The sequence below is a fragment of the Myotis daubentonii genome, chromosome 1, assembly GCF_963259705.1.
Source record: "Myotis daubentonii chromosome 1, mMyoDau2.1, whole genome shotgun sequence".
Taxonomy (NCBI): domain Eukaryota; kingdom Metazoa; phylum Chordata; class Mammalia; order Chiroptera; family Vespertilionidae; genus Myotis; species Myotis daubentonii.
In genome coordinates, this window is record NC_081840.1 from 113,314,484 (window position 1) to 113,329,002 (window position 14,519).

The 14,519-nt window shown below is 49.6% G+C and overlaps 1 protein-coding gene and 1 long non-coding RNA gene across 2 annotated transcripts in view; one reads left to right on the top strand and one right to left on the bottom strand.

The window, feature by feature from the left end:
- THSD4 (thrombospondin type 1 domain containing 4) overlaps positions 1–6,014 on the bottom strand; it is a 590,633-nt gene extending 584,619 nt beyond the window's left edge. Inside the window, exon 1 of the mRNA XM_059658415.1 lies at positions 5,874–6,014. The gene's annotated coding sequence lies outside the window, so the exon portion shown is untranslated. The remainder of the gene's footprint in view (positions 1–5,873) is intronic.
- Positions 6,006–10,606, top strand: LOC132212564 (uncharacterized). The gene is made up of 3 exons (XR_009447762.1): positions 6,006–6,532; positions 8,993–9,181; positions 9,982–10,606. It is a non-coding gene; the product is annotated as an uncharacterized LOC132212564 (long non-coding RNA).
- Positions 10,607–14,519: the final 3,913 nt, after the last annotated feature.

Consider the following 14,519-nt stretch of genomic DNA (forward strand, 5'->3'; position numbering starts at 1 on the left):
CAGGCAGGCGTCAGTCCACCAGATCTGGCCCCCAGGCATGGAAGCCAGGGCAAGGGGCCGGCAGTAATAAAAGGGCAGCTGGAGGCCAGGGAGCCAGCAGCAAAGGGAGGTGGGAAAGGGACCAGAATTCTAGGCATGTGAGGGTCAGGGGTCAAACAAGCAAGATCAATCAAAGAGTAGCTGTCAATTCACCCTAAGCAAGTCTTAGAGGGGGGAGGAGAAGCTGCTTAGATCTTAGGTGGGTAAGTGAGAAAAATGACAGCTCACATTCACCTCCTTTTAAGCATTTTACATTGTCATGAATCACACCCATTTCACAGGCTGGAAAACTGCAGCACAAGAGGTTAAAGAGACTGTTCAGTGACACACAGCACGGGTGGAGCCAAGGACTGAAGACAGGCTGTGGCCTCAGAATCACGGAAAGAGTACCAGACTCCCTCTTTTATCTTCCTGGAAACGACAGGTGCTCAGGGCTCTGCGTTTCAGGAAAAGTCTGTTTGGCAACGACAAATCTGTAACTTGCTGATATGATCAAAGCAGGGAGAACAGTCTCCCAGCAGTCTGTGTATCCATTTTCTTAAGAAATTCATCTCTCTTGACTGAGCTCCCAAGAAAAATGGTTAAGTTCAAGACAGGGTTTGTCACCCACCCCAGCCCAGCTATCCTGTGGCTGCATCCATGCAGCAACTCCAAGGCCAGGCTCCCCTTCATCAGAAGCCTGCAGATAATCCCCTCGCCATTGCCCCGCTGTGGCTCCAAGGCCCATGGCCTAAAGGGTTAACCATTCCATTTCCTCCTTGTCTTTCAAATCTTAATCCCCATCCTGAGCTGGGTGCATTCCAAGCCCACCTGGAACAGGTCAAGACGAGCCCGGCCATGGCTGGCCCTTCATTTCCCCTGGCAGGAGATTAGATGGGGCGCCCATTAATCACTCATTACTTGGGTCCTCGATGCTGGCCAGCCCTCAGGCAGCCAGCCAGCTGCCTGGGAGGGTGGGGCAGGCACCACCCCTGCCCAGGGCAGGTCCTGGGCCTCCCAGTGCCACCCTTTTGGGACAAGATACCACAGTGCAAGCCTGGCCCTCTACCATCTGGACCATGTCCAAGAGGAGAGGGGTTAAAGGGCAACACTACCAGGGTACCACTAAACAATCAGTTTCAGCATGGCTCATCAGAGGGCACTGTGCATTGTGCAGTGAGTTGAAAGATTAGGTAAAAAGAAGACATAGGTAGAAAGAGACCACTGTCCCAGGACAACTAACCATTAGTAAAGAAAACTGCTGCCCACTGCTTCTTAAATTCTTGGAGGAATCTGAAGAAAAACTGGAGAGAGGAGAGGATGTTGAATGGAGAATTTTTTATTATTATTACTGCACAGCTAGGACTGTTCATTTGCTCGGTTTCCATATAAGGTTGCAACAGTCAGCCCTTTAGACACAAAAATCCTGGACCTGAGGGGACCTAAGATTATATATTCTTTTACAGCACAGATATTGAGCACCAAGGTCCTGCCACGCACTGACCAGGTACAGAGTAGATAAGAGAAATGGGATGAGAACAGACACTGAGCACCTGCCATCTGCCAGGCATTTGCCTAACGCTCTGCATGCTGTGCACTGGTCCCTACACACCCTCTGGGCTTTGTCCATTCCTTTGTTACAGCTGAGGAAACAGAGGCTGGCGACTGGAGAGGGGCAAAATAAAGGTCTCTAGAATGAAGGGTACCTGTCAATCACCAGACCCCATGGTAGTGCCACTCACCATACCTGGAGGGCATGGCTGGCAAGGTGTGGTAGGCCCTATTTGGGGAGTTCTAGCCCATTTCTCGCCCCAGGAAAGTTGAGGCTCCGAAAAAACCCACCCTGATCCTTCTCCCTCAGCACTTGCTCAAGCCCAGGAATAAATTCACAGTGAGCCTGATGGAGGCAGGACTTCCACGCCTGCTCCCGTGGGGGTGTGGGGAGTGTGCTTTCAGGGCTGCACTGAAGACCCCTTCACCAAAAGAGGGCTCTCCACCTGGCCCGGGCCGCGATGCGTCCTTGCTCACCCCCTTATCAAAGGTCGCTGTTAAAAAGGAGCCTGCTACCTGGGGGAAAGCGGCTTATGAACTGACCACCTGACACTAGCCCCTCATTGTAAAGGCAGCCCAGGGAAATCGTCCTCAACCTGAACCTTCAGAAGAACCACCTGAGACGGTCTCAAAAATGCCAACTCCTAGGCCCTGCCTCCACCCTGGAATCTGTTTTGTTTTTGTCCCTCCTCCCCACTCCCCACCCTCTCCTCACCCTCTCACTCCCGCCAGATCCTAACTCTGATTCAGATGTTCTGAAGAAAAGGCTTTCAGGAAAGAATGCTATACTGGAAAGAGCACAGACTTAGAGACCTGGGTTCTAAGATTTAGGTTCAAAACCTGAATTGTTGACATCAGGCAAGTAACCGGACATTAGCATTCATATCCTTATAAAATACGAATGCTAATGTCTCCGTCATAGGTTGCTGGGAAGATTAAAGCACCAAGTACAGAACACAGCCCTGCTCATTGAACATAACCTGAATGAGTTCATCAGGCCAGCGGGGCTCCAGAAACCAGAGAAGACAATTTTGGTGAGTTGGGGAAAGAAGAGAGGGCAAAACAGGCCCAGGAGATGAGGGGGACCCTGAAAGGGAGCAGGAGTCAGAAGAGGCTAAAGCCAGAGCCTCCCACAAAAGCCCCCCATACCCAGCATCAGCCTGTGTTAGCCTGTATCATATGTCAGCTTTTAACAAAACATTTCTAATCCATTATTTTCAGAGAAGATAGCCAATATATATACACATGCAGCCTTTATATCCACATATACATAAATATGTGGATACAATTCTGTGTACACACACACACACACACACACACATACACACACACACACACACACACACACACGGAAAGATAAAAGGGAGGAAGTGTGGAGAAAAGAGGAGAAAGATGGGAGAAGTGAGATGGCAGGTCAAACCCAGTCAAGTCACAGTGTCGACTTTGCTGTGCTGGTGATGGGATACCCCCCTTGGAGAGGCCCAAGGAGAGACCAAGTACTGCTTGCAGAAGCTTCAGGGTGTCTGGGAAGATGGGGCTCACCCACTAGGACATGTCCAGGCTGAACAGAGAGTCAGTGCAAATAATGCAGGAGAGTACAGAGGGGATTCTGGGGTGGGGAGGGCAAGAAGGCTGGGACTCACTTCTTGGCAGGGTCTGGATTAGTAGAGGGGACATCTGAATTTCTGAGCCACAATAAAGAGAATGGGTAAGAGGAGTGAAGGGTTTCAGGCAAGAAAGAATTGGGGTGCTCTTGGATCAATAAAGCAGACTGGAAATTAAGCCAGTTTTAAATGCCCCGATAAAGAATGACCTTGGTTCAAGCTGTCCATAAAAGTACTTTCATGTCTCCAGGGCTTTGCTCAAGCTCTTCCCCCTAACAGGAATTCCTCCCCTTCCAGCCTTTCCATCTCCTTGGAGTCCTCCTCGTGCTTCAAGCCCAGCTGTAACCTTCCTAGCTCTTCCCGTGCAGAAAAACAGTCTCCCTCATCTGTGCCTCCTTGATGGTTTGCACACCCCCAATATTCTGCATTGTTTTGCGGTTATTTCTTTATGTCTCTTTCTCTCCCAGGTGGCCATTAATCATCTGCTAGCCTGTCAACAAACTGAGGGCAAGGATATTGTCTTGTTCTTCCTGAAGCTCCAGCATATAGTAACAGTCCCTGGCACAGCAGATACTCCGCATATCTGCTGGCGACAAATTAAACAGAAATGAACATGGGGGTTGGGGTGGAGGGCCGATTTTGATTTCTTGAGAGGAATGATGTGGTGAAATCAGAATTTTAGGAATATTAATCTGTCAACATAAAAGAAGATGGATTAAAATGAAAAAAGAGACTCATGGCCAAGAGTCAAGAGAGGAGATTATCACTGTAATTTGGACATAAGTGGGGGCAAAGGGAATGGAGACAGAAAAATAATTTTCTGAGATATCACAAAAGAATGTAGAAGGGACTTTGGTAATGAATGAGCTATAAACGTGGGGGATAAGGTGGGGGTAGTCTGGACCACTCAAATATTGAGACTGCTGGACAGCTGGGAGACAAGTGAGAGAAAAATGTGGTTGATCGAGGAGAGGGGTGATGCCTGGCCTCTCTCTAGGATAATGGATTGCAATTACAAGCATTTCTCAGCAAAACAAAGAACAAAACCCACAACACCTCCAAATCACAATTTCTAACTCTGATCTTACTCCCCAACTCTGGCTTGTATTTTATTTATTTTTTTCCTAGCAGTCATTTAGAAACATTTCTTCATGGCAGGGGAAACTGAGATAAAGATAAGAGCCACCTGGTGCCCTGTTCGGTGCTGGGCATGGACGAGCCCACCAACCCTCCCCGCAAAAGTCCAGTGGGACGCACTGCTCATTCAGTGTGCACGCCAGTATTCTGATCACCCTCTCTTCCTGCCCGTGCCCAACCTCTGGGAAACCCCTGTTCCAGCCCTGCAAAGGTTTATAGGAAAGTCCCAGGACTCCTGTCTGCTTCCTCGCATTAATTCCAGGGCGAGGATTTTGTTTTCTAAAGGAATCCAACTATGGTGCCAACAAAAATCTATAGGAATTCAGGAGTACTGTATTCAAATAACGTTCTTAAAATGTTTGCTTCTTTGTATATTGAGACCCAGTAAGATCCTATTATCCCAACCACTTCATCGCCTTTATCAGTGAAGTAGAAGACATGTACAGGTTATGCAAGCTTCAAGAGCCGTGCAATTTTGAAAATCTTTACACTATTCTGTGCCTGGATTAGCAGAGGGAACTGCTGGACAAGATAATTCTGTAGACCTCTCTTGGGTCTCTATTTCTCTTACTCCAAATTCCAACAGGCATCTCATGATCATTCAGCTCCCCAGGTCCAAGATTTCAGATACACTTACTGCCTGCAAAAGGGAAAAGCGCTGGCGGTGGGGTCACAGAGGAGACAGGAAGAGATCCAAGTATGCACAATTAATAGGCAGTGGTGGAGACTGGCGGGGGGGGGGGGGGGGGCGGGGGGGGGGGGGACGTGTGGACTGCTGAGGAAACACCAGAGCCACACATTCCAAATGCTAAGTGGGCCTGCGAACGCCCTGAAAACCCTTCCCAAGTTAGCGCTAATGTTCTTTCAAGAAAAAGAATGAACTCCCAGGTCCCTAAAGCCCCAGGGTGAGCCAGCTCTGGAACAGCTAATTCTAAGAGCGCACCGAGGGGCTGCAGGTACGTGGGCTGCACTTGGGGACGCGTCCGGAGTTGGTGGGAAAAAGCCATCCACTCCGACTCCCACTGGCTCAGCGTCGCCGCGGCTTAGCTGAGACACACACGGATTCGAGGCTTCCTAGAAAACGGCGTGGCCAAGGCCGCGTTTGCAGCTCGACGCTCGCCGACCCAGACCCGACCAGCTCAACTCTCAGGCGGCGGAAGGAGGGGGGAGAGGCTGAGGTGGGGGGCGCGCGGGCTGGCCGTGCATTCGCCGGTCCCCTCTGCCCAGACCAAAGCGCGCGGCCCCGACTCGGGAAGGGCCAAGGTGGGCTGTCCCTGGAGTTTCAGAGTTGGAGGGCAGAGGGGAGAGTGCTGGCGCCGGCAGGACGGGCTAACCCACCGGGAAGGGGAGCGAGGGAAGGAGGTGCTTTGCACGGACCAGCGCCGCGGGCTTCCAGAACCCCGTGCGGGCGCAGCCCCGGGCGCCCCGGACACACCCACTGCGCCCCGGCGCCGCCGATAGCCCGCCCGCACCGCCGTGCAGAGCGGGCAGAGGAGGTAGCAGGGGCTGGACCGGGTCGGAGCGCGCGGGCGGAGCGCGGGGGGCGCGGGCAGCTCTGCTCACCTGGGGGTCCACGTCCCGGAGCGGCCGTCGGCCGCCTCCCTCACCTCGCCCAGTGTAGTTCCCGGCGCTGGGCAGCCCGCGCCCGCCGCCGCCCCGCGCCCACCCAGCACGGGCTCCCGCTGCGCCCCGGTTCCGCGTCGGGCTGCGCGGGCGGCTAGTGGCTCGGGCGCGCGCGGAAAGCGCTGGCTCGGAGTTTGCGATCCGGAGAGCCTGGACCCGCGCTTCGCTGCGTCCCGCCTCCCTCCCCCATTCGCGGCCTCCTGCTGTCATCTGCAGCCGCTCCTGCCGCCCCCTGGCGGCCGCCTCGGGAAGGACAGGCCCCAGTTCACCCCTGGGTCTCCTGAGGGTCCCCTTGCAAGGATGAGCAAGGAGGATCCTTGGTATTATCCCGTATATGGGAGGACAGACTCTACCAGAGGTTTAAAAAGTCCTCAAACTTTTTAAACAGGGGGCCAGTTCACTGTCCCTCAGACCGTTGGAGGGCCGGACTATAGTTTAAAAAATAACTACGAACAAATTCCTATGCACACAGCGGTGGCAAAAACACCCGGCAGGCCGCATGTGGCCCACGGCCCGAAGTTTGAGGACCCCTGCTAGACAGAGGCAAGGAGGACAAGAGCGGTCGTGGCTGGCCAGGACTAGTGAGACCAGTGGATAAGGTAAGGCCAGATGGTGGAAGGTCTTGAATTTCATGTGAATCTTCCCTGAGGTCTGTGGGAGTCAGGGAAGGACTGAAGCCCAGGGGGAACACGGCATCCTCAGGTTTTGGAACAACCGTTCCGGCTGCAGCAGGCTAGGCCTGAGGCTGAAGCAGGGAGCCAGCAAGAAAAATTATTCTGTAAATCAGAGCAGAGAAGGCAGTGACTGTAAGGATAGCGAGGGATAAGCCCTTGTCTAAAGAGCATGCACAGTCACACTCCCCGGCATATTCACTCACAAGAGCAGCCTTCTGGATGCAGGAGAAACAGACAAGAGTCCTCCAGATTCGGCCTGGGGCTGGACAGCATGGGGGAGAGAGAAACTCCCTGACAGGAGCATGGCTTCTTGTCTTATTCAGGGTAAAACTTTGGGAAGAAAAGAACTGCCACAACATCATCACCGCCCTCATCCTCGCCACCCAGCTGTGATCTGTATATCCAAGCCCCTCTTTTCACTAATTTGGAAATTGTCCCAAAGAGGGCACGATCGAAATTACACAGCTCAATGGTGGTGGCTAGTTAACCGGAGCCCACGTTTCTTGACTCCTGATGCAGTACTACATCCTTTACCTTCAAAGAGGGGTGTTTAGGGCTAGTGAGGTAGGAAATAGAGTGGCAGAGAGGAAGTGTCCCTCCTCTCCAAGGAGGGGAGGGTGGCCTGAAACATTGGAAACAGCTGTCCAGACACAGGCAGTCTCCCTACATATGAGCACCTGTGTGTTTATCACGGCCTCCCAAGTCCACCAGCAGGAGTTGTTTTGAAAGTGCAGGTACAGGGTGGACAATGAAGGCAGTGATCGAAGGCAAGCTGCCTGCCCCAGAGCCAGGCCAAGCTAGGGATGGGTGCCATGTATGTGGGAGAAAGGAGAGCAACAGGGCAGAGAACTCTGAGGGGGCGGGGGGAGGGAGGGAGTGAGGGGAGTGAACAAAAGAGAAAGTGGCAAAGTTAGGCCAATGAAAGAGAATCGAATTTGAGTGCTAACTACTGCCCCAGAGCCTGGGCAGAGCCAGTTCTCGCTGATTCACTGGCTCACATGGGTTGAAATAATTCCACACTTGATCAAACAGATTCTGATTGCAGGCACCTGGTGTGAGTGGGATTAAATTAATTCTGAGTGTCACAGGTCCCATAGGTCCAGGTTAAGTGGATCTAATAGTTCTAGTCAATTCTGGCCAATTTACGCCATTTAACATGATAGAAAAATAATACAACATCAGAGTGTAGTCAAAGCCATTGAATTATACACATAAAAATGGTTAAAAGTATAAATTTTATGTAATGCATATTTTACACAATTTTTAAAAAGAAAGTAAAACATAAAAACGTGTTTGAATTGATTTATCAATTCATTTAAGAGATATGTACAGAATACTGAAAAGGGCTTGGTGTTAGGAAGTAAAGGTGAAATGAAAAATTTTTTCCAGTCCAAAAGAAGCTCAGAATAAGGTGAGGAAGTTGTCATATAATCAGGAAATCATACTAGTAGGTGGTAGGTATACTTGGGGATCTGCAGAAGCATCTGAGAGCTCCCAGGAAGGGAGGGGGAATCTGAGATGTCCCTCCTGAGCTGAGTTTTAGAGGATGAGAGGAGTTCATCAGGCAGGGCTTGTGGGTTTATTAGTCTTTTGGGGGGGAAAAAACTAATTTTAGATTTACAGACAAGTTGCAAAAAATAGTACAAAAAATTCCCTTATATCTCCCACCCTTATATCTTCCCCTAATGTTAACATATTACAAACCAAAGTGTACTTATTTATTGGCCAAACTTGATCCATCAAACCTAGTCTGGCTCTTCAGAGCTGCTTCTGGTCCACTTCAAATTGCTTTGACCATATTTTGTTTACAGATAATGTTCTTTATTTGAAGTCAAGACTATATTGCAAAATCTGCTCACATTTTACATGAAAAGGTATTTGCATTGCATATAGCCACCTGTGTATTAATTATTAAAAGCAAGTTTTTAATCCTTCAGTCCAGGTATGTTTCTACTTTTATCCAAATGTGTATGTATGCATGAGTCGGATTGGCAGGATTTGGTCCCAGGTATGAAAGGAGCTACTAACCCTCAGCAATAGAGGGGACAGAGCAGGGTGGGTGCCTCGGATCACAGAGGCCGCCGCACGGCACGGGGCCTCCCTGGCGGGTCAGTGTCTTCTACGCACAACATCTTGGCGGGTGGGTGTTAGTTACCCTGTTGCGTATCTCAGTGCATACTGTTGTGCGAGGCTCTCTATTAGAAAGCCCCTTTCCATTTGAACTGAAAACTTTCTCCTTGTGACTACTCCCCAATGGCAGACAAAAAGCATAACTTTCTGCATGTGTGAGCTCTGTATATGCGGGGCAGTCCTAGCTCACACCTGATTTCCAGGTGTAATGACTAATTTATGAGTAATAGTGCCCCCTTCACTCTGTTGTCCCAGTTGAGATGCTACATGATCTGGTCCTCCGTGCAGAAGACGTCCACCACCCGCCTCACTAAGGCTGCCCCTGCGAGGCCCAGTCCCAGCGTCCAGCCAGTCCTCCCGAGGGGTCCGCCTGGAACAGAGTCAGCACACCGCGGGGGTGCCCAAGTGCTGGAGGCTGCTGAGACACTTTCTTGCTCCAGCAAGGTACTAGGATCCATCACAATACTTACAAATTGTTTTATTTTCTTGGTTGTAACCTTTGTAGCCTATAAAGTCAAGGCGAGCTTGTATCCAGTGCATAATAAGGAAATAAGGGAAGTGCAACACAACCCTTTAGAGCTGGTAAATTTGTCATTGTTTTAAGCAGTTTCTAAGCCCCCAGGGTGAGTTTCAAGAAGCAGGTTGCCTCCTTAACTCAGTTCCTGGGATTTCAGAGCAGGGTGTGAACAGGCCACAGGAGAGCAGTGTGGGACCCCCGGACCCATGTGGGGACTTAGGAGTCACACACCTGCTCTTCAGGAGGAAGCACTGACCACAGGGCCTTTCACCAGCACAACGTTTCTGGGGCTGAGAGTCCCAAAAATTACAGTTTGAAAAACACTGCTCTGCATTCTCGCCAAATACTGGTGTTTTCATCCTAATGGCATTTCAGGGGGCTGTGTCCCAGCAAGGAAGGAAACCCTTATATTATCCCGACTTTGTTAATGTTTTGGAGGCGGAAGGGAAACAGACATGTATTCAAACCCCTAATTTCAGGCTCCAGCAAGGTACTAGGATCCATCACAATACTTACAAGTTGTTTCATTTTCTTGGTTGTAACCTTTGTAGCGTGTAAAGTCAAGGCGAGCTTGTATCCAGTGAATAATAAGGAAATAAGGGAAGTGCAACACAACCCTTTAGAGCTGGAAAATTTGTCATTGTTTTACGCAGTTTCTAAGCCCCCAGGGTGAGTTTCAAAAAGCAGGTTGCCTCCTTAAACTCAGTTCTTTCTCTTCCTACTCCAGAGCCTATGGGATGTTGACCTCAAGACTGCTCTGTGCCCCTGCCTGGGGCTGGCTCCCTGCTGGACCTGTGATCCAGGACCAGGCAGAGAATGGAAATCTGCAATCACCACTCCAAGGGCAGAAGCAGAATGGTTTCTAGGTGGAAAACCAAGGTTTCCCATGAAGTGTTGGAGCCTCACGCTACATTTCAGGTTCCAATTCTCATTAGAGCTTCACTCTCATTCTTTCTTGCCCTGTGTCCAGTCAGCGAAGATAGAACATTTCATGTTACTTTGTACAAGACAGCTTTTGGAATCCCAAATATTCAAATGATTTCCCTTTTGCCTCTTTGCAAATAATAATACCCACCACGAGGAGGCATCACCCAGACGCCACCGCCCCCTCGAGGAGTAGCCACGCTGAGCTGGATGGAAGGTGGACATGGTGGCCTCCAGATTCTCAGGCTTCCTACCTCCTGGTGATAATTAGCCAGGTGAAGACAATCACCATCTTTGGAATAAGTCCGTTTCCAAGTGCCTGCCTCTCTCAAACATGATTGATCGTTCACTCATCTTTATTGAAGCCAACTATGAATGATTGAAGGGAAGATGAGAATTGTTAACCAGAGTCAAAGGGGGTGGTGTAGGAGAGACCATTCTAGACAGAAGGACGAACACGTGCAAAGGCGCCTGTGTGGCCGGGGCTCAGAATCCAGGACGGAGAAAGGAGGGAGGTGCCGGGAGCAGGAGGGCGTGATCTGAGTGTGTGGAGCCTTTCCGCCATGACTAATAATCCTTTGACAACCACAAAGGCATGGGCATGTTGCATCAGAACAGATACAAGCCGTAGGTGGAAGCAGGGCTCCGGAGCCCCTGCTGGGCCAGAGGCTGGATTTGGGGGAGATTCAAGGACCCCAGAGTGGAAGTAGTGAGGGCAGCTTGGGGTAGTGGCTGTTAGCCGACCGATACGGAAGTATATCATTTTGTAAACGATTGGAAAAACTGTTCTGTGCAAATCTGTTAAAAGTCAGTGATGCTTATGGCCATTTTTGCGCATTGGGTTATTTTCAAATGAGCAAGAGGAAGCCTCTGAGGAGTTTACGTGGACGCTAACATGATCCGATCTGTGTTTACCCAAAGGGAGAGGGGAAAAACATCCCTTTGTTATTAAGGGAAAAAGAGGTAATACAAAAACATCATTCCATAATTCTTTTGTAATGAAAAACAATAAATGCAAAATAAAACAACCCCATCGTTCTAAAAGAACACCCTGTTCTTGCCTTCCCTGCTTCCTGGGAGACTCCTAATAAGGTCCCGTCCCTCACCGTCCCCAGCTGCCCTTGTGACAAGCAGGGCAAGCCTCCAGGACAGCAGGGGTGAGAGGTCTCGGGCGGGAAGCAGGGCCTCCCTTTGAGGCTTAATCGGCTTACACTGTGCCTGAAACTGCTGTCACCTTGGCCTCTTTGGCAATTTTCCCTCTTTAGTAAACTGGCTTTAGTGTTGAATGAATTTGTTTTTATAAAGTCTCAGAGATACCGCATATCTAGTGAACACTGGGCAGGTATGATTTGTGTATAAACCCAGGGCACTTCAGACCAGGAAGGCACACAGTCTCCAAGTTCATTGCTTTTGCTTGCCCGCTCACCTTTGTCTTGCCTCTGTTTTCAGTGTATAGAGGACCTACTGTGTGCCAATCATGAAATCTTGCCAGACTTTGCTGCCAAGATTCTGTGGGTCCTACATTCCTTTCTTTCCCTTTAAAGTTTCCTGTCTCCCTTCTCTCCGCATGATGGTGGAGTCCTCTACTCACGGACAGCAGTTTACTGTGGAAAAAACGGCCGTGAGTGCCCCAACCACCACGCGGGCATCACCGCTCCTAGCCCCGCCATCGAAGAAATCCCCAAATGTGTCTCCTGGTCTGTAAACGGAAAGAGCATGTGTATTCCTGTTGGAAGGAAAGGGGACTGGCTCACACCAAGTGTTGAAGCCCCTTCCAGCTCTCAGATCTGTGACTCTCAGAAACTGCAACAGGAAAGTTATGCAGCTCCTTCTGGATCCATCTGGGAAAAGATGACATACACAGAGAAGTATGTGACTTCTCTTTTTAAAAATCTCAAGCTGCACTTGAAATGGCTGCTTTCACACCCTGTAATGTAGAAAATGACCACGCAACTGCAGTGCCCCTTCACGGCTTCGAGGGAAAACTGCCCGCGGCCACGTCCGGAGCGGTTCGGACTCCCTGGGACGCCCCTGTGCTCACTCACTGGGCAGCCCTGCGGTGGCTCCTGTGTTCCTCCAGAGTCACTGCCAGCCAAAGCTGCAGGGTCCCTGTCCGTGCCAGCTTCTTCCCACGTTCATTTTTCCCTACTTCAGATCATGGCATTCCAGCGGTGAGAGAGAGCATCTCCCCTTGCACAGGTAAGGGTTGGGAGTGAGTCCACGGGTGAGAAAACGGGGGTCCTGTGCTGTCAGAAAGAGACATCGAAACCACTAAGCACATCTTGAGGTTCAAATCTCTTGAGCGTGAAAGCTGAGGACTTCAGGCCGTACTCAAAGCATATTTAACCTATTCACCTCATCTTTTTCCTTCGTTGGGGTTAAAACAAAAACACTGCTGCCCTGGCCAGTTTTGCTCTGTGGATAGAGCATTGACCTGTGGACTGAAAAGTCCCAGGTTCGATTCCAGTCAAGTGCACATAACAGTTGCAGGTTTGATCCCTGGTCCTGGTCAGGGCAGGTGCAGGAGGCAACCAATTGATGTCTCTCTCTCTGATCGATGTTTCTTTCTGTCTCTTCCCCACCTTTTCACTCTCTTTAAAAATCAAAGGAAAAATATCCTCAAGTGAGGATTTAAAAAAACAAAGCAAACAAACAAAAATACTGCTGGGTCTCCCTCGTGGGCTTGTCCAGAGGCTCAGCCCGGCACATGGACACAAGTTTTACTACTACCCACGCCCCTTTCCAGAACTCTTCCATGCATCTCAGGTCTGTTCAGGAAGAGTTCCGAGGCCTGAGAAGCATTTCTACTCAAGTATTGGGGGACTACCATCTCCCAAGCAGCGGGGCGACTGCCTCACCTTTGTATCTGCTCTTGCAGCTGCTCTTGCCGCCATCAGAGAGCAAGCAGTGTGAAGGTGGGCAGCTTTACACAGGCAGAGCTACCCCACCTTCCTTGCTATGGCAGCCTGAAGGGCAGGTTCCCAGGAGTAGGAGGGTAAGTGGAAGGGTGCAGAGTGGACAGGAAACTAGATATGATTCAGAAAAACAATAGCAGCTGGTGTTAATCTGCTTTAGCCATGGGACCTTGAGCAATCACTTAACCTCTCTGAGCTTCAGTATCCTCACCTGCAGAGTGGGACTAGCACTCACTGCTGACTTGTGCTCAGTGGGGAAATGGGTAGGGAACGCTCTCATGCCCTCTGTCCTCCCTCTCAGAGCTCCAAGTCACAGGGAAGGTGGGCTGTGTACTTGGTCGGTCCCTTTTGTCTGATTAGCTATGTTGTCATTCTTTCATTGTCATGGGGACGTTCCAAAGGATGAATGAAGGGTATGGGATCAAGCAGAGAACAAACATAAGCAAGAACAAGTGTGCTGATTAAGATACACACTTCTCCTGACCCGTCCTAGGAGTGGAAAATACCACACAGTGGGAAAGAAGCCAAATCACCTTGACATGCAATTGGATATTGTGGGGTGAGGGGTGGGGAAATGGCAAAGGCCTGCCTGGCTTGTTTTATGTTTTCTTTTCATTTTCTCTCTCTCTCTCTCTCTCTCTCTCTCTCTCTCTCTCTCTCTCTCTCTCCCCTTTGTTTTTGCTGAAACAGATTGTTGCAAGGAGAGAAAAGAAACTCATTTTCACAAAATTAACTTTAATTGGAGGTCAAACGTTTTACTTGTCAGCATCTGAAGTTCCCTTGAAGCTAATAAGAACCATCTCTGTACAATGGTTTCATGAAGAGGAGACATCTGAGCTGTGGAAGATACATAAGTTTTACAGCCTAACAGATGTGTGCCTGCACCCTCACTCTGCTAACTTATTAGCTGTAAGACTTTGGAAAAGTGACTTATTAGAGTAAGTATTTCAACTCTAGGGTTGAGATAACAACTTAAGGAAATCTGGGTAGTCATTACTGAGGGTCACCATTTCCTCCTTAGGGACAAGAGAGGATTTAATTTCCCTGTCCCTGGGAAGTTAAATGTGGCTATGTGACTTTCTTTGGCCAATGGAAGGTGACTTCTCCTTTTAAAAATAAAAATAAAAAAAGGAAAAGACCGAAAAGCTTGCAGATGTTTTAAGAATCTACAAATCATCATGTTACATTTCCATTGGTGCTATGATTATGGAAGCTACTGCCAAGATGTAGCTTCAGTTAGCCTGGTTCTCAGAGGTCTGTGGTGAGCAAAGCACCCACCACTCCTTGCTGTAGGTATAGCATCTTTTGTTGTGTTAAGCCACTGAGATTTGGGTTTGTTTGTTATTGCAGCAAAACCTAGGCATACTATGACTTGTACAGTGGTGGTTACAATAAAATGTGATGGTGCTTGTAAATACCATTTGGC